The 25,562-nt window shown below is 46.5% G+C and overlaps 1 long non-coding RNA gene across 3 annotated transcripts; it reads left to right on the top strand.

Annotated features, from left to right (window-relative positions):
• The first annotated feature begins 292 nt into the window (after positions 1-292).
• LOC144310634 (uncharacterized) lies at positions 293-24,964 on the top strand. 3 transcript variants are annotated; one of them, XR_013376287.1, is made up of 6 exons: positions 293-888; positions 1,138-1,378; positions 3,509-3,624; positions 4,507-4,678; positions 22,675-24,609; positions 24,721-24,964. It is a non-coding gene; the product is annotated as an uncharacterized LOC144310634 (long non-coding RNA). The 3 variants fall into 3 exon arrangements; XR_013376286.1 differs by having other exon boundaries at positions 320-888; positions 22,675-24,964; XR_013376288.1 differs by lacking the exon at positions 4,507-4,678 and having other exon boundaries at positions 324-888; positions 22,675-24,964.
• Positions 24,965-25,562: the final 598 nt, after the last annotated feature.

Genomic DNA, 25,562 nt, shown 5'->3' with positions numbered 1-25,562 from the left:
GGGATGAGAAGCAGCTGCATGTAAGGAGCCCGATGTGGGACTCGATCCCGGGAATACAGGATAAGGCCCTGAACCAAAGGCAGACGCTCAATTGCTGAACCACCCAGGCGTCCCCTCAGTTAAATTTCAATTTCAGATAAATAATGAATTAATTTTTTTAGTATAAGTATATCCTAAATGTTGCATGGGACATACTTATGCTAAACAATTTTTGGTTGTTTATCTGAAACTTAAATTTGTATTTAAGCATCTTGTATTTTACCTGGTAACTCTAAGCTAGAGGGTACTTCATCTCTTATTACTCTCCAGTGGTTCCGTGAGGAGCGGAGAATAGGGAAATCTCCAGCGCTTGGAGCACTCCATCCCTGCCTGTCATCAGCAACCATTCAGTTCTCAGAAATCACCTCCTCCAGGAAGCCTTCTGGGCCACCATACTTCCCTTATCAGAACCCCAAGAGCATTGCTGGTCGCCATCAGTAAGAGCTCCATCTAGCATCATGGTTTTTTGTTCACTGTGTTCTCTAGCCCCTAGCTCCTTGCATGGCATGTGCAAAGATCTGCTGTGGAAGCCGGAGCAAGCCCGTTGCCTCCTCTGGGTCACTGTCTCCATCCTTATGAGACGGGCCATATGAAATGGTCTCTGAGTCCTCTTCCCACTCTGCTGTCTGCCCATTATGGCTGACGCTGCACTCGGATCCTGGAGATCCTGGGTAGGGCAGCCCAGGCAAGAACTCTGAGCTCAACTTGGAAGAGATGAGGACATTCCTGAGCTCTGCCTCTACGCAGCCTCGGACACCCCCACCCTCTCTCAGCCCAACCTTCCTCTTCTGCCAGGTTCTGGACAAGTGGGGATGTAACACAGCCTGCTGTAACCACCTTAGCAGGCTGGTAAGATTGTTAGGAGGTTGAGGGCAGAGAGGAAAAGGTGCAAGCATGGCCCCAGCACCTAACCCTCAGGAACACAAGATTCCTGCCTGCTCTTCCCACTCAGCTGGGAGGCTGAAGGGCCCTGGAGGGGCTCAGGCAGTGGGGGCTGTAAGAGCTCCAAGGGGAGGAGGGAGGGAGAAGCTGGGCTGGGAGCATTCAGGCAAGACTTTAAATCTGGTCTTCGATTTATTTATTTATTTCTTTTTAAAGGGCCTGAGCGTCTTCTGTGAGGAATCCATCCAACCCAACAGAGAGACACCCTGAAGCCGAGTCCCCCACTTGGTGCAGGGGGCTCAGTGTTCAGCCTTAAGCGCAAGGTGAGGATCACGTGGGCGTCGGTGGAGCAGACCTGGGAGACCTGGGTCCAAGGAGACACCACCGTGCGGGTTCATCCAGTGCCAGGACAGGCTGCTCTCAAGGCCCCATTCTGGTCTCATCTGAACAATTTGGGGTAAGGAGCAGGGTTCGGTCCCTTCTGGTACCGAAGGGTTGTCCAGGGTTCTAGAGTGCGAGACTGCAGTGGGTAACTCAAGTGTTCTGAGCCCCTAGAAATGAATTCCTGCCTCTGAACAGAAATCTGAAGACCAGGCTCTCTCCCTCCACTTCTGCCTCCTTAGATGCTTCCCTGTCCCCTCTCCTGCCTCCTACCTTCTCCTGCCCTCCCTGCCTGTCTCTCCCAGCTCCTGCCCAACTCGCTTCCCAGGCCCATTAATCAGGCTTGATCTGACCTCAAGGCCGATGAGCCAAGAAGGAGGGAGGCAGGGAGGAGGAAAGAGGGGAAATGGCCTGCACGGAGACCTGGTTAGTGCTGCTCACCTTTGCCTCCCTTGTCTCCTAGAGGTCTCCCCCGGTCACCCTATAAGGCAGAACCTATTTTTAGGGGCGCTAAGTCAGCCTCCAAGAGCATAGATGTGTTGACAGACACCACACAACTGGGAAGGAGCCACCTTCCGCGCTCCTCCTCTTCACTCTAGGGTTCCAAGGTGAAATTTGGGAGCATAAACTGACCCTGGAGGAAGAAGAGTATCTCCCGTGTCCTGAGGCCCTCTGTCCCAGAGAAGGTGATTCAGGGCTGAAGCCAGTTAGAGCAGGCAGGAGGGCTGGCCTGGCCAGTCCCTGTCCCAAACAGGCCTGGTGGCCAGAGGCAAAGTTACTTCACCTTTCTGAAGATCCCTTTGTCCAGTTAAAAGCTGGCCAGGTGTGACCTTTGGCCTCAAGGGAAAAGTGGTAAGTGCCCTGGCTTAGAGCTAGACTTGATTTCACTTTTTTTAAAAAAGATTTTATTTATTTATTCATGAGAGACACAGAGACATAGGCAGAGGGAGAAGCAGGCTCCCTGTAGGAAGCCTGATGCAGGACTTGATCCCGGGACCGCGGGATCTTGCCCTGAGCCAAAGGCAGGCGTGCTCAACCACTGAGCCACCCAGGCATCGCTGCACTTAATTTCAAATTCTGGTTCTGCTTTTCCCTCATTGAGTAGCTAGTGACAAGTCACTCCCCAACCCTGTGAAATGGGTGTGATCAGGCCATCCCCTTGGGGTTTCACTGAAGACCAGGCACCTTAATGGGCTCCACCGCTGGTGCACGTGCTGTGGGGAGAAAAGCACTGAGAAAGCCTAGTGACTGAGAGCCATGGGACCCAGGCCTATAAGGTTCCCACCACCTTGCTATGGGATTAGGCAGGTGGCTCCCCCCAGCACCAAAGCCCTAGAGACTCATGTCTGACCTTTCACCCTCTTGGACCCCCAGAGAGTACACCTTCACCCCATCCTACCATCCTAGCCCGGACATACCCATCCTGCTCCATTCTTCCCCACACTGGCCCCAGGGCTCTATTCCCACACCATCCCCAGAACAAAAGGGACATTTGACATTCTTTGTCCAGTGCAGATTCATTCTCTGAGTGTGGGACCCACCAGGCCTTGCAGCTGGGACCTGCCACCTTCCCCGAAGGCTTGGCCCAGCTCTCTAAGAGCTTCGCACTGAAGGAGAGAAAGAGAGAGAGAGAGAGAGAGAACACGAACAGGAGGGCGGGAGGAGCCTCAAAGGAGAGTCCCAACCCCCACCATCAGAATTGGCAGGAAGGAAACCTGGTGGGGGAGGGGTGGGGAGAGTGCCAGAGAAGCTCAGAGAGGACTGCACTCCTGGCTTCCAGCTATAGGGGTTCTTTTCACTAACTAATTTCATAGTAAATTTTAAAGGAACTGGTCCCAACTCTGCCCTTTTCTTGTGTGACCTCTGGTGAGTTCTTTTCACACTCTGGACCTTGGTCTCTGGTATAAGATGGAGGGAAAGATCCAGAGGATCTCTCACATGATAGATTTCCTGAGCCCGGCACTGGGGTACCACAGACAAGCCATGCTCCCAGAATCTGGTTCTAGGATTCTATCAAAAGGAGCACAAAATGACTCTTGATGTAAAAGTAATATGTTTCCATCAAAGTAGGATCTCCCCAGATGGATCTAGCCTCCCTACACTGGAACTCATAGGGTCCTGGACAACCTCCAAAGCTCTTGACTCCCCTTCATCTATCCATAAGCTTGTAAGACAAATGAGACTAAATAGTGTTCTCCTTTTACAGAGAAGGCTGCAGGCACCCAGAGAGGACAGGCTCCAACCCTCCCCAGGAGTGATGCCTGAGACCAAGGGGAAAGATGGACAGTGGATATTCTGGGCGAGGCAGAGAGCACCACACAGGTACTGTGGTTCCTTATGCTGGGGCTGGTGGTGGGCTGTACCCCAGGGGAGCAGAGAGGAGGCTGGAAGGTGTTGGCTATGTGGCTAAGGAGTTTGTCCTATGGGTGCCACACACAGGGGTTTGTGCCAGGCCTGTTTATCTGCTACTGTCGGTGGAAAGGGAATGAATGGTGGGCCCAGACAGAGATCCAGGGAGCCCGGACAGCTGCACACACAGGTAGCTTCTGACAAAGGGGCCAGGGAGCCTCCACAGGCCATGGGGGAGGGGGAGCAGAGCAATCCCTCTTGGGAAAGAGGGGAAGTGAGCGGAGAGATGAAGCAGGGGAGAGGAAATGAAAGATTAAGTGTATAAAGGCCATAAAGCTCTGAAATGTCCAGGCCGGATGGATTCCCAGTTTATAGATACATTTGTGTTCAAGGATGCTCAGCCAGGCCTGATACCTCAGCAACTGCAGCCACCCAAGGAGGTAGAGGGGATCCTGGAGGCTGGAAGGGACCCCTCATGTCCCTGACCTCCTCTCTGGCCCACAACCCCCCTTTCCCAACCTACCCCCAACTCCTCCGGCTGGCTGACAGCCCAGCTGGAAGCAATTGTGGGAGCCTCCAGCCTGGAGAGCTGCATCCCACAAAGGGCCCTGGTAAATAGCAGCCCACACCCCAGACGGCCTGCACAGCCCCCCCTGCTTTGCAGCCCCCTGCCCGGAAATTTAAAACAACTGCTCAACATAGTCTTAAATCCTCCAGGAAGGAGCTCCGGTAAGAAGGCCAGGCAGGAAGCTTGAGACTGGCCAAGGCCCTGCCTGGAACTCCCTCCCTCCCCAGCTCCCACACTGAACTCCCCTGAAAGATCACCCCCTGAGAGTCTCACCCTGCTCTGCCCAGCCCTAGGGTTCCTGTGCTGGTGTGCACTGCAGCTCCAGCTTCGCAGAATTGCCAAGGAGACCGTGAGCAACCCCACACAGGATGGTCTCATCCCGGCTTACACCCCACACTGGGCTGACCACAGCGCACATGCAGAGCACATATATGAAGAATGAATACACGAAGCCACCAGGTGACCCTGACTCATCACATCACTCTGTTCTTTGGGCCTCAGTTTCCTCACCTATCAAATGGGCATGATAACTTTTACTCCGTCTACTTCCCAAGGTCGTAAGAGTTAAATAAGAACCTTTGTGCAAGTATTTTAGTAACTGCAAAGCTGGCCTGCCTTCCTGGCCTTGGTTTGCCTTCTGTAAAATGAGGGTCCCTCCCAGCTTTGCTATTCTGAAACTTTAGCTAGAGATGGGGATGCTCCTTAAATACCCGCTGGGCATTCAGGGGAAGGCAGAGGATGCAGTGTCCAGAAATAGAGCCCTGTCCAGGGCTAGGAAGGCCACTGTTGTAGTTCCAGAGTGGCCCCTGATTCACTATATGATCTCTGGGCCTCAGTTTTCTTCTCTGTAAATTGGGAGTGGCTGGACATAGAATGTCTGAAATGACCTCTAGGATTCTGTGATGACAGGACATTATCCAGAGGGCAGCAGGAAACCACTGATGGGCTTTGAGCAGGAGAGTAACATGATCCCAGTTGTGTTTCAGAGCACTTGCTCTGGCAGTGGGGTGGTTTGTGGGCAGAAGGGCAGGGAGGCCAGAGTCTGGAGCCTGGAAAAGGGCTGTGGCCTTTGCTCAGGCAACAGAAGACGGCAGCCTGAGTGTCTTCCTCATGCTGAGCCCGTGCTTGGACTACTCTGCCTTTTCCCCATGTCCCTGCTTTTTCAATATCACCCATCTCAGACACAGTTCAGGGAGTACTTCCTCCCGGAGAAGGTCTTCCCAGCATATCTCTGATGCAGTCACTTCCTCTGCCTTGTGGTTTCCCATCACTGGACCAGTGTGGGTTACTGTTATGTATGTATACACAAGAGTCCATGCATGTTCTTTCCTGGGCTGTGAGCTCCTGAGGTCAGGGTGGGTTCACCCCACCCTCATATCATCTCTAGAACCCATCACCCAGCCTGGCCCAGAGGAGGTGCTCAGTACATGCATGCAGAGTGCTGGGGATGCCAGAGCATCTTCCTTCCCGAGTCCATCTGCCAGATGGGAGACTGGGCTCCAGCCCCAGCTTAACTGCCAATAGCCATGTGACCCTGGGCCAGTTGTTTCTCCTTTCTGGACCAAGGGCCTTTATTGGGCAAGTAGGAATTACCCTGATTATTCATTCTTGAGTCAGGACTCTGAAGGGAGAGAGTATCCTTAGCATCCCTCCCACGCTATTTTCTTTCCTTCATCCTGGATCACAGTGAGCTGTGACAAATGTGACTCCCCACAGAACCCAAGCTCACTGGGAACCTCAGCCCTGGGTCCTGCACAGTGCTGTGCAGAGGGTGCTAGAAGGCCTGTATAGAAGGCCTGTATAGAGGCCCCAACAGAGGGATCCCAGTAGGATCTCCGTAAAGGGTGATGTGCATCAAACACAGGGCTTTGCGAGAGGCCAAGAGCGTTGGAAGTCCAAGAGCAACTGCAGCCTAGCCTCTACCCCCCATCCTCCTGGGGCTGGCCTCCTAGGCTGGCCTCCCCTCAGAAGTGTGGGGAAGGGGTGCTGTCAGCCCCCCAAAGCAGATGGATCTTTAGCCAGCGCCACTCAGCCCCAGGCAAGCCCCGCATGAATCTCAGCCAGATCCCCCTCCCCCTCCCCCGCCCCCACGGCCGGGACAGACCTCAGCCAGCAGGCCTCCCAGCTTTGATCAATACAGGGCAGGCAGCCAAGGCGGCTGCAGGCTCCCTCCTCCCAGGAGGCCCCAGCTCAGCCGGGGTCACGGGGGAGGGGCCCCCACCGCCGAGCTCTGGGGCTCTGGGGGCGGGGCGGGGCTGGGGAGGAGCCCGAGAGGCAGGCGTCCCTCCTGCGGAGCTTCACCCCTTCACCTGCTCACTGGAGCCCACAGATACTTGGTGAGCATCAACTTTGCACCAGGTGTGGCATCAGTTCCCAGCCGAGGAGGACAGGACAGCTGCTCCTGTGAAACTGAGGTTCGCATCCAGGAGAGAGAGAGCCCATGAACCGAAGGAACCAACAAAACAAGAGGTGGTTTCCAAAGGTGCTAGATACAGAAGAGGGTGCAGACACAGAGAGGTGGGGTGACGTCGCACACGGTGAGCAGGGAGGCGGCCAAGGAGGATAACGTCTGAGCTGAGACTCAAATGAGGAAGAGGTGCCCACCAGACTGCCTCAGTGGGACTCCCAGAAGCGGGAGAGTGGGGGCAGGAAGCTCCAGGGGTGGGGGCAGGGGTGGGGTTGGCTCCACACCTCTGGATGAGGCAAGCAGGGCAGGGGAAAGGAGGGAGTCCCAGACACTCAAGTCACAACAAAGGCCTCAGCTGCCCCCCTCCACGGATCTAGGAGCCAGAAGAGCCTCTCCAAGCTGTCCTGTTCCAGACAATGGGCCCAGTCTTTGTACCCTCACCCTGACCAGCCACTAGGTAGCTGCTCACAGGAAGGGCCAAGACTTTGGGGGAGCCAGCCATCTTCAGGGGGAGGCGTTCCAACGGGGGGTCTCAACTGAGGGCAGGTGGGGAATGAGTACCTCATCCCCAGTGGGAAATCTAGGTGGCACCCCTCAGCATTTAGGAGGTGTGCTTTGATTTGAAGGAAGAACATTCCAGATAGAGGAACAGCAAATGAAAATCCCTGAGGTGGAAATGAGCTAATGTGCCTGTGTAAGGCACAGAAAGAAGGCCAGCGTCATGGAGTGTGCGGGGTGAAGGAGTCCGAGGACAGTGGTTAGACAGCAGGCAAAGGCCAGCCCAGAAGGGCCTGGAACCGAGAGACTTTATTCTCTGTGTAAAGGGCCACACCAGAGAGTCTGAAGAGGACCGTGATCTGATAATTACCTCTTAACCCTACCCTGGCTTCTGAAGGAGAAGGGGAGGGGACCCGGAGCAGTGGGAGGCCGTGGGAGGGGTCCCAGTGAAAGGGTTCCAGATAAATCTTGGCTGTCAAGGGGGATATCATAGAGATGCTGCCAGTATCCTGTGGGAATATTCACCCAGGTGAATTTTACTTTTTCCAACCTGAAAATTCTGAAATCTTTTGGCTTGGGGAAGAAACCTCAGACACCCCCAATTCCTCTCCCCAACCTGGGCATGAAGGCCCTTTCCAAAACTGGCAACTAGTGACCAGAGTTCCTGCTGCACCCCAAAGGGACTGAGGAGTTCATGCCTCCCACGGATCCCTCTGCTAGAAAGTTCTGAGAGCTCCCTCCTTGTAGCTGTTCCCAGGGGCCCCTGCTCTGCTCTGGGCCACACTAACCACATCTGTTCCTTCTGCCCCAGGAGTTCCCCAAAGGTGAGGACATGCTCCTGTCTCCACCCCGTCCCATATCTTGTCTAGCGGTGATCTCAGAGGATGTTCCCTCCCTACCTCAAGCCTGGTTCCTTGCCAGCTCACCGACTCATTGCCATGATGTGCATTTGATTCTGCAAATAAATAAAATTAATTACTTACATTTTTTTAAAAAAAAGATTTTATTTATTTATTCATGAGAGACACACAGGGAGAGAGAGGCAGAGACACAGGCAGAGGGAGAAGCAGGCTTCCTGCAGGGAGCCCGACCTGGGACTCAATCCTGGGTCTCTAGGATCAGGCCCTGGGCTGAAGGCGGTGCTAAACTGCTGAGCCACCCAGGCTGCCCATATTTATTAACTTATTTTAAAGATTTTATTTATTTATTCATGAGAGACACACACACACAGAGGCAGAGACACAGGCAGAGGGAGAGAAGCAGGCTCCATGCAGGGAGCCTGATGTGGGACTTAATCCTGGGACTCCAGGACCACGCCTGGGCTGAAGGCAGGTGCTCAACCACTGAGGTACCCAGGCATCCCTATTGTTTATTTTTTAAAAAGCTTTATTTATTTATTTATTTATTTATTTATTTATTTATTTATTTATGATAGTCACACACAGAGAGAGAGAGAGAGAGAGAGGCAGAGGGAGAAGCAGGCTCCATGCACCGGGAGCCCGATGTGGGACTCGATCCCAGGTCTCCAAGATCATGCCCCGGGCCAAAGGCAGGTACTAAACCGCTGCGCCACCCAGGGATCCCCAAAAGCTTTATTTATTTATTTGAGAGAGAGAGTAGAGGAAGGAGGGGCAGATGGAGAGAGAGAAAATCTCAAGTAGACTCCCCACTGGCCCAGAGCTCAACACCACAGGGCTCAATTTTAGAACCCTGACATCGGGGTAGCCCCTGTGGCACAGCAGTTTGACGCCGCCTGCAGCCTGGGGTGTGATCCTGGAGACCTGGGATCGAGTCCCACGTCGGGCTCCCTGCATGGAGCCTGCTTCTCCCTTTGCCTGTGTCTCTGCCTCTCTTGCTCTCTCTCTCTCTCTCTGTCTATGAATAAATAAAATCTTTGGGGGAAAAAAAAAAAAAAGAACCCTGACATCATGACCTGAGCCAAAATCAAGAGTCAAACACAACTGACTGAGCCACCCAGGTGCCCCATTTTCTTCTTTTACTTTTAGTTTTTTTTTTTTAAATACATTTTCTTTTCTTTTTTAAGATTTTATTTATTTACTTGACAGAGAAACAGAGCACAAGCAGGAGGATTGGCAGGCAGAGGAAGAAGTAGGCTCCCTCATGAGCAAGGAGCCCGATGCAGGACTCTTATCTCAGGACCCCAGAATCATGACCTGAGCCAAAGGCAGACGCTCAACCACTGAGCCACCCAGGTGCCCCTGTAATACATGTGGAGGCGTAACCAGGCTAGGAGTTGGGCTCTAGCTTTCTATGTGACTTTGGACTAATCTTTTCCTCTTTCTGGGCTTCATTTGCTCCTCTGCAAATGAGGCTGTTTTTTTTTTTGTTTTTTGTTTTTTGTTTTTTTTTTTTAAGATTTATTTATTTATTTATTCATTCATTCACGAGAAACACAGAGAGAGAGGCAGAGACACAGGAGGAGGGAGAAGCTGAGCCACCCGGGCTGCCTGAGGCTGGTTTTTATTATATTTTTAAAGATTTATTTATTTATTTATTTATGACAGAGAGAGAGAGGGGGGCAGAGACACAGGAGGAGGGAGAAGCAGGCTCCATGCCGGGAGCCCGACACGGGACTCGATCCCGAGACTCCAGGATCGCGCCCTGGACCAAAGGCAGGTGCTAAACCGCTGAGCCACCCAGGGATCCCCCTGCGGCTGGTTTTTAAAGGCTGAACCAAAATATTGTGAGTCCTTGTGTAGATCTATCCTTGTTCTTTCTTCAAAACCTGAGCCAAAGGATTTTCTATTTTCTTTTCTTCTGACTCCTAGAGTCAGAGAACTCCAGACACTTGGAGCTAGAAAGGTCTTGAAAAAGTCTAACTGACACCCCCTGCTCCATATGCCACCTGCTTTCTGCACTTTGTTTCAACATCACCATCAGCTGATTTTCTCTACTTCCAGAGCTTGAACACCTCCAAAGATGGGGAGCTCACTACTTTGAGAAAGTTCTTCAGCTAAACACAAAGATTCTATAAGTAACACAGTGACTCTTATTTTACTCTTTGTCACTGCTCACCCATTCATTCATTCAACAATATTTTTTGAGCTTCCATCAAATGAAACAGAGCACTCACAGCCTAGTGTTGGGGCAAAATCATAATTATAAAGGTAGTTTATGTTCTTTGAGTACTTATGCAAAGGCCAGCATTGTACAAAGCACCTCATACACACCATCTCATTCAATCATCACAGTTGCCTCACTGTTTACAAACGAACGAATTGAGGGTTAAGGAGTATGTGACACAGAGTCCCAGTAGGAAACAGATGGCAACTGAAGTGTTTCTTGCGGAGTTGAACAAAGGGACTATTTACAACAGAAGGATGGAAAGGGTGAAGTTTCCTTCACCCTTCAAGACATGCCCCCACCTTCCTTCATCCCTACAAGGGATGATGGGGTGCCCAAGTTTAGCAACAGTGGGGAGCTGTTATCATCTATAGGTCTGTAGGGAAAGAAGTGAGAAGGTTGTCACTAGCACCAAGTGAAGCTGGGGTTGTCAAAGTGGGGGCACCTGATGGGAGCCATGGATGTAGAAAATGAGGATAGGAGGAGAGGCACGAATACCCTTTCTTCCTGTTCTTCGAGGACTTCCCACTGATTGAATCCATAGGGAATCAGAAGGCAAGGTGTTTCAGGTGATAGATTCCACAGAGGTCAGCCTTCTGGGCACAGCAAGGGAAAAGCGTAGTGTGCAAACTGAATTGCCAACGCAGAGAGTTAGGTGATTTGCCTAAGGTCTCCCAGTCAGGGAGTTGTAGAGCCATAGAAATAAAGACATAGTGGGTACCTGGGTGACTCAGTGGTTGAGCGTCTGCCTTCGGTTTGGTCATGATGCCAGGGGTCCTGGGATCCAGTCCTGCATTGGGATCCCAAAAGGGGGCCTGCTTCTCCCTCTGCCTGTGTCTCTGCCTCTCTTTCTGTGTCTCTCATGAATAAATAAATGAAATATTTTTTTAAGGTTTTATTTATTTATTCATGAGAGACACAGAGAGAGGCAGAGACACAGGCAGAGGGAGAAGCAGGCTCCCTGCAGGGAGCCTGACGTGGGACTCGATCCCGGGATCATGGGATCATACCCTGAGCCAAGGGCAGACACTCAACCACTGAGCCACCCAGGCATCCCAATCTTTTTTTTTTTTTTTTAAAGATTCAAGTTTTAAGAGCATGAAGGAGTGGGGTCGTGGGTGGGTTTAGAAGAGTCTGAAGCAGCAGTTTGCGGGACAAGAAAGGGGAAAGGACATTCCAGAAAGAGTAGAGATGGTACAAGAATACCACCTGTTGGGCAAGATTGAGCCACTCTGCAGGGCTAGAGAGAGCTGGGAAGATGCCAGAAACCTCTGGGGGAGGCTGGAGAGGGAGCTTAGAAGTGTTACTATTGGAACGAGATAAAGCCACTACTCATCCATTAATTTACTTAAAATATGTATTGATTGAGCTTCCTCTGTTTGCCAGGGACTGTGTTAGGAGTTGGGGTTACAGCCGCAAGAAGTGTAGTCCCAGTCCTGTGCAGTCCTGTCCTGACCTTGTGGAGCTTATGGTCTAGGAGGGGGATGGTGGCAGCCACACAATGAGCTGATGACCATGGGGATCAGCTCTCTGAAAAGGAATCTGGATTTTCTCCTGTAAGCAGCAGGAGACACTGATGGACATTGATAGTTTAAAGTTTTGAATGTTTTTAAAACTTGAGGTGTGGTTTACAAATTGTAGATCACCCAAACCTTAAATGAACTACTTGATAAGTTATAACCACCACTCAGATCAAGACTGAGAACATTTCTGGTGACCAGAAGGCTCCTTCATGCCCCCACCCAGCCATATCCCCAAAGAGTAACCACTATTTTGATTTTTACCACCATATATTCATTTTGCCTGTTTTTGAACTCTGTATAAATAGAATCATATAGTATGTATGTTTGTGTGGCTTCTTTTGCCCTACATTTTGCCCAAAAGTTTCAACTGTGTTACAGCATGTGGCAATTGTCTCTTCTTACCCATGGCTATATAATCTACTCTGTGCGTGTGTGCGTGTGTATGAAAACATATATTTTTTATTCATTCTACTGTTAATGGACATTTGGGTTGTTTCCAACTTTGGGTTATTAAATAATGCTGCTATGAATATTCTTGTACCTTGTTTTTGGAGAGCATATGCACACTCATTTCTGTTGGGTGTGTACACAATATTGGAATTCCTGAAACATATATGTTTAACTGCAGCAAATACTGCCAATTTTCAGAAATAGGTATCAATTTATTTTTTTAAGATTTTATTTATTTATTCATGATAGACATAGAGAGAGAGAGAGAGGCAGAGACACAGGCAGAGGGAGAAGCAGGCTCCACACAGGGAGCCCGACGCGGGACTCGATCCCGGGACTCCAGGATCACGCCCTGGGCCAAAGGCAGGTGCTAAACTGCTGAGCCACCCAGGAATCCCCAAGTATCAATTTATTTTCCTACTAACAACATATGAGAATTCTGGTTGCTCCACATCCTTGCAAACACTTGAAAATGTTGGTCTTTTTCATTGTAGCCACTCTCCTAAATGTGTAATAGTATCTCATTGTAGTTTAAATTTGCATTTCACTGGGGCACCTGGCTGGCTCTATCAGAGTCTCAGGGTCATGAGTTCCAGCTCCACACTGAGTGTAGAGATGACTAAAGAAAATACATCACAAAAATATTTTATTTATTTATCTGAGTGAGAAAGTGAGCGAGCACAAGCAGAGGAAGGGACAGAGGAAGAGGGAGAAACAGACCCCCCACCTCCCTGAGCAGGGAGCCAGACATGAGGCTCAACCCCAGGACCCTGAGATTATAACCTGGACCAAAAGTAGACGCTTAACCGAGTGAGCCACCCAGATGCCCCAAGAAAATAAATTTTTAAAAATATTTTTTTCTTAAAGATTTATTTATTTATTTATTCAGAGAGAGCGAGAGAGAGGCAGAGACACAGGCAGAGGGAGAAGCAGGCTCCATGCAGGAAGCCTGATGTGGGACTCGATCCCGGGACTCCAGGATCACACCCTGGGCTTCAGGCAGCGCTAAACCGCTGTGCCACCAGGGCTGCCCTTTAAAAATCTTTAAAAAAAATAAATTTGCATTTCACTGTTAACTAATGATGTGGAGCACCTTTTCATGTGCTTACTGGCAATTTTTGAAGTATCTGTTTAAGTCTCTTGTTTATTTTACTCTATTTTTTTAAATTTTTATTTATTTATGATAGTCACAGAGAGAGAGAGAGAAAGGCAGAGACACAGGCAGAGGGAGAAGCAGGCTCCATGCACCGGGAGCCCGACGTGGGATTCGATCCTGAGTCTCCGGGATCGCGCCCTGGGCCAAAGGCAGGCGCCAAACCGCTGCGCCGCTCGGGGATTCTTTTTTTTTTTTTTTTTTATGTAGGCTCCACACCCAGCATAGAGCCCAACACAGGGCTTGAGCTCACAATCCTGAGACTGAGACCTGAGCTGAAATCAGAGTCAGGTGCTTAACTGACAGAGCCAGCCAGGTGCCCCTCTTGCTTTCTTTTTTTTTTTTTATTGGGTTGTCTGGTTTGTTTTCTTGATATATGAGTTCTTTAAATATTCTAGGTGTAAGTCCCTTGTTGGATATATGTATTGCAAGTATCTTCTCCCAGTCTGTGGCATACCTTTTCACTTTCATAGTGGTTTTTTTTTTTTAAGTTTTTCTTCTTTCTTTCTTTCTTTTTCTTTCTTTCTTTCTTTCTTTCTTTCTTTCTTTCTTTCTTTCTTTCTTCCTTCTTTTTTTTATGATTTTACTTATTTATTCATAAGAGACACACACACAGAGAGAGAGAGAGGCAGAGACACAGGCAGAGGGAGAAGTAGGCTTCATGCAAGGAGCCCAACATGGAACTCGATCCCAGGACTCCAGGATCACGTCCTGAGTGGAAGGTGGTGCTAAACGGCGGAGCTACCCAGGCTGCCCTATTTATTTATTTTCTTAGTAATCCCTCTCCCTAACATGGGGCTTGAACTCATGACCCTGAAATCGTCTCACTCTCTACTGACTGAGCCAGCCAGGTGCACCTCTTGGTGGTATCTTTTTTTTTTTTTTTTTTTTAATTTTTTTGGTATCTTTTTTTTTTAAGATTTATTTATTTATTCATGAGAGACACAGAAAGAGAGAGGCAGAGACATAGGCAGAGGGAGAAGCAGGCTCTTTGCAAAAGCCAAATATGGGAGTTCATACCAGAACCCAGGATCAAGACCTGAGCCAGGACAGCCCAGGGTGCTCAGCGGTTTAGCGCTGCCTTCAGCCCAAGGCGTGATCCTGGGGTCCTGGGATCCAGTCTCGCGTTGGGCTCCCTGAATAGAGCCTGCTTCTCCCTCTGCCTGTGTCCCTCTCTCTCTTCCTGTGTCTCTCATGAATAAATAAATAAAATCTTTAAAAAAAAAAAAAAGACCTGAGCCAAAGGCAGCTGCCCAACCACTGAGCCACCTAGGTGTCCCTTGGTGGTATCTTTTCATAAACAAAAGTTCTTAAATTCTTTTTAAGTTCTTAATTTTAATGACATTCATTTCCCTTATCTTTTATCTTGTCAACTTTTTCCTTTATGGTTGATTTTTTTTGTTTGTGAGTATGTGATATGATAAAAAAAAATCCTTATGTACCTCAAGATCATAAGAGATTCTCCTATGTATTCTTCTAGAAGCTTTAGTATTGCTTCATATTGGGCATGGAGCATACTTAAAAAAAAAAAAAAGAGTTGTGTATGGCATGAGGTAGGAATCAAGATTTCTCCCCCTCAAATTTCCAGCGTTCCAGGAAAATACTCTTTTCCTTTCAATGAATTTTAGTGGCCTTTTTTCATATATTAGGTAAAAATATATGTGTGAGTCTATTACTAGGTTCTCTATTCTGCATCATTGGTCTACTTGTCTACTCTATGCCAATACTATATTGTCCTAATTGTTAAAATTTTATAGTACGCTTTTATACATAGCAGTATAACTCCTCAAGCTTTGTTCTTCTCCAACAATGCACTAGTTTTGTCTAGAAACTAGACAACAATCAGTCTAATTTCTTTGAATTTTCTTTTTTTTTAAAGGTTTTATTTATTTATTTGAGAGAGTGACAGAGCAAGCATGAACAAGGTGGTGGGGGGATGGGCAGAGGGAGAGGGAGAAGCAGACTCCCCTCTGAGCAGGGAGCTGATGCGGGGCTTGATCCCAGGATCCTGGGATCATGACCTGAGCCAAAGGCAGATGCTTAACCACCTGAGCCACCCAGGCGCCCCATGAATTTTCTTATAAATTTTAAAATCAGGGCATTAACTTAAAAAATCTATTGGAATTTTTATTGAAATTGTATTGAATCTATTAGGCCAATTTGAGAAGTATTTGTATCTTTACAACATTGAGTCTTCCAATCCATGAACATGGTATATCCTTTCTCTTTCCATTTATTTAGGTCCTTTTTTACTTCTGCAGCAATATTTAAAGTTTGCAGAGTAAGGATCTTACACATATTACATTTATTTCTGATGCTTTTTTATGCCATTGTAAATAGCATTATTTTCAAATTTCATTTTTTTAAAAACTGGCATGGAGCCCAGTGTGAGGCTTGAATTCATGACCCTGAGATGAGGACCTGAGCTAATATCAAGAGTTGGACACTCAACTAACAGAGCCACCTAGGTGTCCCTCAAATTTCATTTTCTAATTGTTTATTGCTAATATATATATATATATATATATATATGTATATATATATAAATTATTAGGTATATAATTGTTAATATATATTTATTTATATATAAATTATTTTTGTATATTGTCCTTAGATCTAGAAATTTTTTTTTAATTCATTCTAATACTTTATTTAGAAATATTTTTGGGGATCCCTGGGTGGCTCAGCGGTTTAGTGCCTGCCTTCAGCCTAGGGTGTGATCCTAGAGTCCTGGGATCGAGTCCCACATCCGGCTCCCTGCATGGAGCCTGCTTCTCCCTCTGCCTGTGTCTCTGCCTCTCTCTCTGTCTCTCATGAATAAGTAAATAAAACCTTTAAAAAAAAGATATATTTTTGGTTTTAAAAAATATTTTATTTTTATTTTTTTATTTTTTTTATTTTTTTAAAGATTTTATTTATTTATTCATGATAGTCACAGAGGAGAGAGAGAGAGAGGCAGAGACACAGGCAGAGGGAGAAGCAGGCTCCATGCACCGGGAGCCCGACGTGGGATTCGATCCCGGGTCTCCAGGATCACGCCCTGGGCCAAAGGCAGGCGCCAAACCGCTGTGCCACCCAGGGATCCCCCTATTTTTTAAAGATTTATTTATTTATTTTAGAGAGAGAGAGCCAGTGGGGCAAGGGACAGAGGGAGAGAATCTGAAGAAGATTCCCTGCTGAGCATAAAGCCTGATGCAGGGCTAGATCTCAGGACCCTGAGATCATGACCTGAGCTGAAATCATGAGTCAGATGCTCAACTGACTGAACCACCCATGTGCCCCTAAAGATTTTATTTTTAAGTAACCTCTATACCCAATGTAGGGTTCAAACTCACAACCCTAAGATCAAGAGTCTTATGCTCCACCAACTGAGCCAACCAGGTGCCCTATTCTGTTGCTTTTCTTGCCTTATCATCCTTGCTAGGACCACTAGTATAATGGTTGAACAAAAATGTGTGATAGAACATTTTTGCCTTGTTCCTGACATCAGGAAGAAAATGTTTGATACTTCCCATTAAATATACTCTCAGCTCTAGGATTTTGTGGCTATCCTATCTCAGATTAAAGAAGTTCCCTTCTATTGCTAGTTTGCTCAGTTTTATTATAACTGGTATTGAATGTTATTAAATGTCTTTTTTCTCTATTTATTGAAATGATCATATTTATCTGTTTTGTGAATATAATAAATTATATTGATCTATTTTGATCTATTTTAGAATATTAAACTAAACTTGAATTCCTGGAATAAGCTCTACTTGATTATACCCATAGACCACTACATAGCATGGATCAGAGAAAGCATGACTGGAGGCAGTGAGCTCACTGAGAAGGCTGGTGCAAAGGTCCTGGTGAAGGGGCCTGGACTAGGGCAGAGGCTGTGATAAGTAAAGAAGACACTCTGAGAGGATAGAATAAGCAAGATTCAGTGACAAATGAGAACAAGGGCTTCTGGTCTGGGCATCAAAGTGGGTGATAGTTGTGTCATCATCTAGGAAGGGGACTATAAGTCTGGGTGGACAGTGAATGATAAATTCTCTTTGATGTATTACATATATCCAGGAGAGCTGTCCAGAAGACAGGTGGCAATGTAGGCCTAGAAATTGCGAGGTGATAGAAGCTTTGAGAACAGAAGACATGGCCTGGGGGACAGAGTGCAGATGGAAGAGTGGAGAGCCCCAGGATAAGCCTCCGGGAAGCCCCCGTTAAGAGACAGAAGATGAAAAGCCAGGAAGATGTAGAAAAGAGCAGCGAGAAAGGATGAAGGAAACCCAGGACCCTGGGATATCAAGGAAGCCACAGGAGACCACATTCCAAGGAGAGAGTGGTCAACTGCATCAACCAAGAGGTCAGATGATGAAAGACCCCAGTCAGAGTTAGCTCCAAGTACCCCTGGGGAACTGAGGTAGGAGCAGATCTGGGAGGTCAGAGGTAAGAACTGGCTACTCTCACGGAAGCAGAATCAGAGATCTGGTCTTCACATTTCCTATGCCAGAGACTGAGGCCTAGTACGAGGAAGCATCTTGTTCAAGGTCACACACCATAGCTGAGGCAAAACAAGGACCAGAGACCTGTCACTCTAAGTCCCATTTAAGTCCCAGCATTTTCAGTATTGATTGCAATAACGATAGCTAACATTTGCAGAGCGTTTACCAAATGCCAGACACTGTTTTAAGCACTTAATAACATTAACAATTTAATACTTTTTTTAAAGAAGATTTTATTTTGGGGGTGCCTGGGTAGTTCAATTGGTTAAGTGTCTGACTCTTGATTTCAGCTCGGGTCATGATCTCATGGTAATGGGATCGAGCCCCATGTCAGGCTCCATATCCGGTATGGTATCTGCTTCAGATTCTCTCTCCCTCTCCCTGTGTCCCCCCCACCCCCACCCCCACTCATATGTGTGTGTGCTCTTTCTCTCTTATTTTTTTATTTTTTAAAAAGATCTTATTTATTTATTCATGAGAGACACAGAGAGGCATCTCTCTCTCTCTCTCAAGTAAATTAATCTAAATTTTATTTTATTTTTTTAAAATTAATCTAAATTTTAAAAAGATTTCATTTTTTTAAAATTTTTATTTATTATTTATGATAGTCACAGAGAGAGAGAGAGAGAGAGAGAGGCAGAGACACAGGCAGAGGGAGAAGCAGGCTCCATGCACCAGGAGCCTGAAGTGGGATTCGATCCCGGGTCTCCAGGATCGTGCCCTGGGCCAAAGGCAGGCGCCAAATCGCTTCGCCACCCAGGGATCCCAAAGATTTCATTTTTAAGTAATCTCTACATCCAATGTGGGGGCTCAAACTCACAACCCTGAGATCAAGAGTTGCATACGTACTCTACTGGCTGAGCTAGGCAGGCATCCCTAACTAATTTAATCCTCAAAAAGTGAGATATATATTTATTTCCCATTTTATAGATGGAGAATCCGAGGCACAGAGCATGAACAAAGTCCATGTTCTTAAGCATTTCTCTATAATCCCTCTTTCAAACTTTATAAACTACCCCTCCATGGGGGCACCTGGGTGGCTTAGTGGTTGAGCATCTGCCTTTGGCTCAGGGTGTGATCCTGGGGTCCTGGGATCGAGTCCTACATCAGGTTCTCTGCAGGGAGCCTGCTTCTCCCTCTGCCTATATTTCTGCTTTTCTCTGTGTCTCTCATGAATAAACAAATAAAACCTTAAAAAAAAAAAAAAAAACTACCCCTCCATGGATCTGAAAATAAGGATCCTATCCTACAACCTCATGATTTCTAAGTCTGTATATATGTTCCCCTTGGCGTCCACAAAATATCACCAAGGCATTGCCACTCCTCTGCAATGTCCTTCTATAGCTCCCCATTGCCTACATCCTAACCCCTAAGCTGGCTCTAGTCCTCCGTGATCTGGCCCAGCTACACCTCATCACCCACCACAGCATCTCCCTTTGTGTTTCATTCAGGGCTGAAGAAATGGTGTGTTTTGCAGGTTGTGAGGTAGCTCAGAGAATCATCAGGAGAATTAGAGAAACAGACTCAATAATAAACATCATTTCTGGGAAAAACTGCAGAACTGGTCATTTGAGAACATGCTGTCACTGCCATTATCATAGCCAAACACCAAATGCTAGCACCTCAGTGTAGTGGCAAGTGGTGGTACTGTGCCACAAGCACCAATGCCACGTCTACGTCAGGGACCCAACTCTGCAAACTGTGCTGCCCCCCAAACCAGAAGCGAGTGTATTGCCTGCACCAGCAAGATGTAATATCATGTTGCTCCATCTGGAATCGAAGTTCTGGGCAAGTGCATGGGCAGAGCCTATGTCACATGTCTGCCTTCTACTTGCAAGAGTAGCTCAGATTTGGTGTTCTTCTATCTTGGGAAGGTGGGACTCATTAGGGAGAATCACCCACATAAAAAATATTCATTAAAAGATAGACAGCCATGAATATGATAAATGTCCTTAATACACATTCCATCCTATCAACCAGCAGTGCCCTCTCTGTTCCTAATGAACTATGGAACTCGTTTTTTTTTTTTAAGATTAATTTATTTATTCATTCAGAGAGAGTGAAGAGAGAGGCAGAGACACAGGCAGAGGGAGAAGCAGGCTCCATGCAGGAAGCCTGATGTGGGACTCGATCCTGGGTCTCCAGGATCACACCCCAGGCTGCCGGCGGCGCTAAACCGCTGAGCCACCGGGGCTGCCCTGGAACTTTTTATTTTTATTTTTATTTTTTTAAAGATTTTATTTATTTATTCATGATAGTCACACAGAGAGAGACAGAGAGGCAGAGACACAGGTAGAGGGAGAAGCAGGCACCATGCAGGGAGCCTGACGTGGGATTCGATCCCAGGTCTCCAGGATCGCGCCCTGGGCCAAAGGCAGGCGCCAAACCGCTGCACCACCCAGGGATCCCTGCCCTGGAACTTTTTAAAGGCATCCTTAGGGGGTGCCTGGTGACTCAGTCGGTTGGGTGTCCAGCTCTTGATTTTGGCTCAGGTCCTGATCTCAGGGTGGTGGGATGGAGCCTTGCTGCAAGCCCCACACTGAACAGGGCAGGGGGATGAGAGGGGATCAACTTGGGATTCTCTCCCTCTGTCCTTCCCCCTGCTCATGCTTTCTCTCTCTCTCTCTCTCTCTCTCTGTCTCTCTCTCTCAAATGAATAGATGAATATTTATTTATTTATTTATTTATTTATTTATTTATTTATTTATTTTAAGAAATAAAGGCATCTGGGACGCCTGGGTGGCCCAGTGGTTAAGGTGTCTGCCTTCAGCTCAGGGTGTGATCCCAGGGTCCTGGGATCGAGTTCCACATCGGGCTCCCTGCATGGAGCCTGCTACTCCCTCTGCCTATGTCTCTGCCTCTCTTTCTGTGTCTCTCATGAATAAATAAATAAATTCTAGAAGAAAGAAAGAAAGAAAGAAAGAAAGAAAGAAAGAAAGAAAGAAAGAAAGAAAGAGAGAAAGAAAGAAAGAAAGAAAGAAAGGCATCCTCTCAGTATTACGTCTTCCAGGAAGCTTTCCCTGTTTCCCTGGCTCCCAGTGCATCTCAGCCTGTCTGGGTTGAGTTGGGTGCCACTCAACCCTATAGTGCCCTATAGATCTCATGGCACCAAGAACAACATACTAACATGCTGTGATTGGCCTCCCCTACCACCACTAGATCACAGATTTCCCTGAGAGCTGGAGAATTTTTGTCTCACTGAGATTTCATCACAGGCAATATAAACCTAGTGAATGTTTGTTGAATGAATAAATAGATAAATGAAGAGATTAATAAAGAGGGTGAGTGGGTGAGTTGTCCTCCACCTGGACCATGGCAACAATAGGAGTTCTTCCCGAAAACTGAGGCACAAGAGAAGGGATATAGGGGCATCTGGGTGGCTCAGTCGGTTAAGCATCTGCCTTGGGCTTGGGTCATGATCCCGGGGTCTTGGGATTGAGTCCCAAGTTGCACTCCCTGTTTAATGGGGAGCCTGCTTCCCCTCTCCTCCTGCCCTCTTGTTCATGCTTTCTCTCCCTATCTCTTTCTCTCTCAAATGAATAATATCTTAAAAAAAAGGGGGGGGGGAATGTAGTTGAATAAGGGAGAGAAGAGACTACTGGTATATCAGACCAATATAACAAACAGGGCTGTTAGCATTGCTTAGATGGTGCAGCCTCCTGGTAGTTCTATTGGCTGCAGGGAGAAATATTTAGAAAGACCTGGAACTAGGGATAGAATTTTGGGTTCCATTTGAAACCTGATAGGGTTGCTGTGAGTTTCCGAGCCAGCAAAATGGAGCAGAGCAGATAGACCTGCACTCCAGTCCCTTTTTTGGTTACTGTTTCCCCGAGTGGCTTAGACAAGTATTTTTATGTCCTTGTGCCTCAGTTCCCTCATCTATAAAATGAGGATGCTAATGTCTCATCCCTCCTGGGGGGTATGAAAAATGCATTTGTAAGTTTGTGGAAGTTTCTGGCATGGAGTTGGCCCTCAGAAAATGGGTCCTTTCTTGCCCTAGCCACGAGTTAATGTTTCCTGACTCTCCCTCTGTCTTCCCTCACAATCCTTCTTCCCACCCAGGCTTGTCCTCCTCCCCTTTTATGACACACAGCAAATTTTAGGTGCTTTTTATTTTTTTATTTTTTTATTTTTTTTAATTTTTATTTATTTATGATAGTCACAGAGAGAGAGAGAGGCAGAGACACAGGCAGAGGGAGAAGCAGGCTCCATGCACTGGGAGCCCGACGTGGGACTCGATCCCGGGTCTCCAGGATCGCGCCCTGGGCCAAAGGCAGGCGCCAAACCACTGCGCCACCCAGGGATCCCTTTAGGTGCTTTTTAAAATGCTTACTTAATTCAGTGAGACCAAAAAAGTAACTTTTTAAAAAAAAAGATTTTTTTTTTTAATTTGACAGAGCACAAGCAGGGGGAATGGCAGGGAGAGGGAAAAGCAGACTTCCAAAGGAACTGGGAGCCGCATGTGGGACTCGATCCCAGGAACCTGGGATCATGACCTGAGCCAAAGGTAGACACTTAACTGACTGAGGCACCCAGGCGCCCCAAAAAATGTAACCTAAGAAACTAACTCACCAGCTCACCAGTGTGAAGCTATTATCAGTGTTAGCAGCTGGGCAGAGGGCTAAGCCACACTTAAGCCTTCCAGGGTTGTTCACACCGTCCATATGCAAAGCCATTGGCAGGAATGCAGGCACCCCTATCTTTATATGGATTTCTGAAAAGGAGAGTGTACCTCACTCAGTAAATGCTTATTCTTCTAGAAGCATCAGGGCGGGGTGGTGGCCACCTACATTATTTTGTCTGTTCAGCATTTGTTCCCCTCCTTTGGTGACTAAAAAGCTTGCTTTTCCTTTCAGGAACTCACTCTATCTGGATGAGGCCGAAACTTCAGGCTACCTGGCTAATCAGAGCATTCCACGGCCTTGAGCTCAGTGATTGGGCCTGAGGAAGTCACATGATCCACATCAGCCAATGAGAGGAAGACCTGGGATTCTTGGCAGAGTTACCAGGAGAGAAATGCTGCTTTTTCATGGGGATTACCAAGCGGTAGAACATAAGCCTGGAACCATCAGTGCCCATCTTCGAGGCTTTCTGCGGGAAGCTCCTGTCTGTGAATGAAGCCAGAACCAAAGAGAGCAAAGCCAAAAGTTAGAAATGCATATGTATGCAAGGGTGGTATTGGAGTCCCTGGACCCAGCCAGGTCTGAAGCCAGCACTACTCCTGGGTTTTTCAGCTACATGAGCCAAAAAAAATGTCTGTTTTGAGTAAGCCACTTTGAATTAGGTTTCTGTCATTTCCAAATTAAGTCACCAGGTGTGAGAATCTTTTTCTATCTAAAAAATCACATTAGGAAAAAAGAGCTTAACAAAGTGGTAATAGTGGCAGTCACCCACAGACAGCCCTGGGGGCTTGTGGTACAGGGCTGGGCAACAGATTCATTTTTTATTATGTATACAGATTCTCTAAAAATTTTTTCACCATTAGAGTGGATTTTCAAATTTTTATATTTTCATATAAAATTCAATCATTTATATTCAAGCCATGTAACTTGTTATTTAAAGAACAATAGAAACAATTTGTTCACTTACCTAAACACATTTACTTATTTCTTAATTATAGTGTGTAATTTTAGAAAATTTGAAAAGTACCAAAATATTGTAAAGAAGATGATTCCAAGCGTCTGTAAACCCATCATGGTTGGCATTTTTTTTTTGGTCTTTAATTACTTTTCATATTTTTGTTGTTGTTCAATCTTATTTAATTCCTACAGCAACCATATGAGGTAAGTACCACCAGTGCCCCATTTTACAGAGGATAAAACTGACTTATAAAGAGGAAAAGTGACTCACTGAAATTCAGAGCTCCTTTTTTTTCTTAAAGATCTTATTTATTTAGCCAGGATGGGGGAGGGGAGGGCAGGGAGAGACAGAGAGAGAGCGCGCACAAGCAGAGGGAGCAGCAGGCAGAGGGAGAGGGAGAAGCAGTTTCCCCACTGAGCATGGAGCCTGATGTGGAGCTCAATCCAAGGAACCTGTGATCATGACCTGAGCCAAAGGCAGATGCTCAACCAACTGAGCCACCCAGGCACCCCAAATTCAGAGATCCTAACTGATGTAGGGATGGCTGGGTGGCTCAATGGCTGAGTATCTGCCTTTGGCTCAGGTCCTGTAGGAAGCTCCCTGCAGGGAGCCTGCTTCTCTCTCTGCCTGTGTCTCTGCTTCTCTCTGTGTCTCTCATGAATGAATGAATGAATGAATGAATGAATGAATAAAGAGGTCCTAACTGATGTATATATCACATATGGACACACCCATCATAAAATATAAATTGAGCGGGAAATGTCTCTGCTGTGTAAGTACCTTATATTCTCATGTTTTTCACTTAAAATTGTATCATAAACATTTTCCATAACATTGACTATTTCTTTAAAACATGATTTTTAATGGCCATAAAATATTCTGTAATTTGACTGAAGCATTATTAATTTATCTAATTATAACCTATGGGTTTTATAACTATTTAGATGTTTCTCATCAATTTTATTGTGATAGGCTTGCTAGTATGTGAATGTTTGCTTCCCTGGTTATTTGTCCAGGTTAACCCCCAGAAGTGGATTTACTGGGTCACAGAACATGAGTCTTCCTGGCATAAGCTGCCGTGCTGTTCTCCAGAAGGGCTGGATCCAGGTAGAGCCTCGGCAGCACCCATGGGCATGCCCAGGCCACCACATCTTCACTAGTACTGGTCACGGTTTTACTCACCTACACACCACACTCCTTTCTGTAACATAGTAAGTGTCCACATTTGCACTTACTCTTCTGTGTAGAGTGTAAACATTCTCAGATATAGACAGGACAGCAAGTTTCAAAATTTATTGTTGCTTTGTCATTATCATTTGCAGTTTGGGCATAGGTCCATTACAAGCCTCACTCATAAGTTGGAAATGGAAGACTCTTGGTAAAGAAAATCCAGTCATGGTTGAATGAATGGAAGAAGTAATTGGGAATGTTGTGGACTATGAAGCTGCTAGCAAAGTGTGTGCTCAAGAAATATACATATCTAAACTAAATTCCAGACAGAATGAAGATTTTAATATAAATGATGAAATCATGAAAGTGCTGGAGGAGGGTGCCTGGCTGGTTAAATCGGTGGTGCATGCTACTCTTGATCTCACAGTTGTGAGTTTGAGCCCCATGTTGGGGGTGGAGATTATATAAAAAAATAAAAATCTTTTTTTAAAAAAGTGCTGGAGGAAAACATTGATGAATTATTTCATAACTTAGAAACACCTTCAGTTATGATATTATCCTAGAAGCTATTCAAGAAATGAAAGAGGGCAGCCTGGGTTTAGCGGTTTAGTGCCACCTTCAGCCCAGGGCCTGATCCTAGAGACCTGGGATGGAGTTCCACGCCAGGCTCCCTGCATGGAGCCTGCTTCTCCCTCTGCCTGTGTCTCTGCCTCTCTCTCTCTCTCTGTGTGTCTCTCATGAATAAATAAAATCTCAAAAAAAAATAAAGAAATGAATGATAAATTTGAGAACATAAAAAACTATAAATTTCTATAGGGCAAAAACCTTGTAAACAAACTCAAAAGATAATTAATATATATTATATATACAGATATACTAATATATTTAGACACATATACATATATGTATATTATGCATACATTAATATATCTGTACATACATAAACTATTGTGATTTATAAACACATGTCAAATTTTATTAAAGTATAATTTTT

Source organism: Canis aureus, chromosome 3 (genome assembly GCF_053574225.1).
Source record: "Canis aureus isolate CA01 chromosome 3, VMU_Caureus_v.1.0, whole genome shotgun sequence".
Taxonomy (NCBI): domain Eukaryota; kingdom Metazoa; phylum Chordata; class Mammalia; order Carnivora; family Canidae; genus Canis; species Canis aureus.
This window is presented reverse-complemented; position numbering and strand designations above follow the sequence as displayed.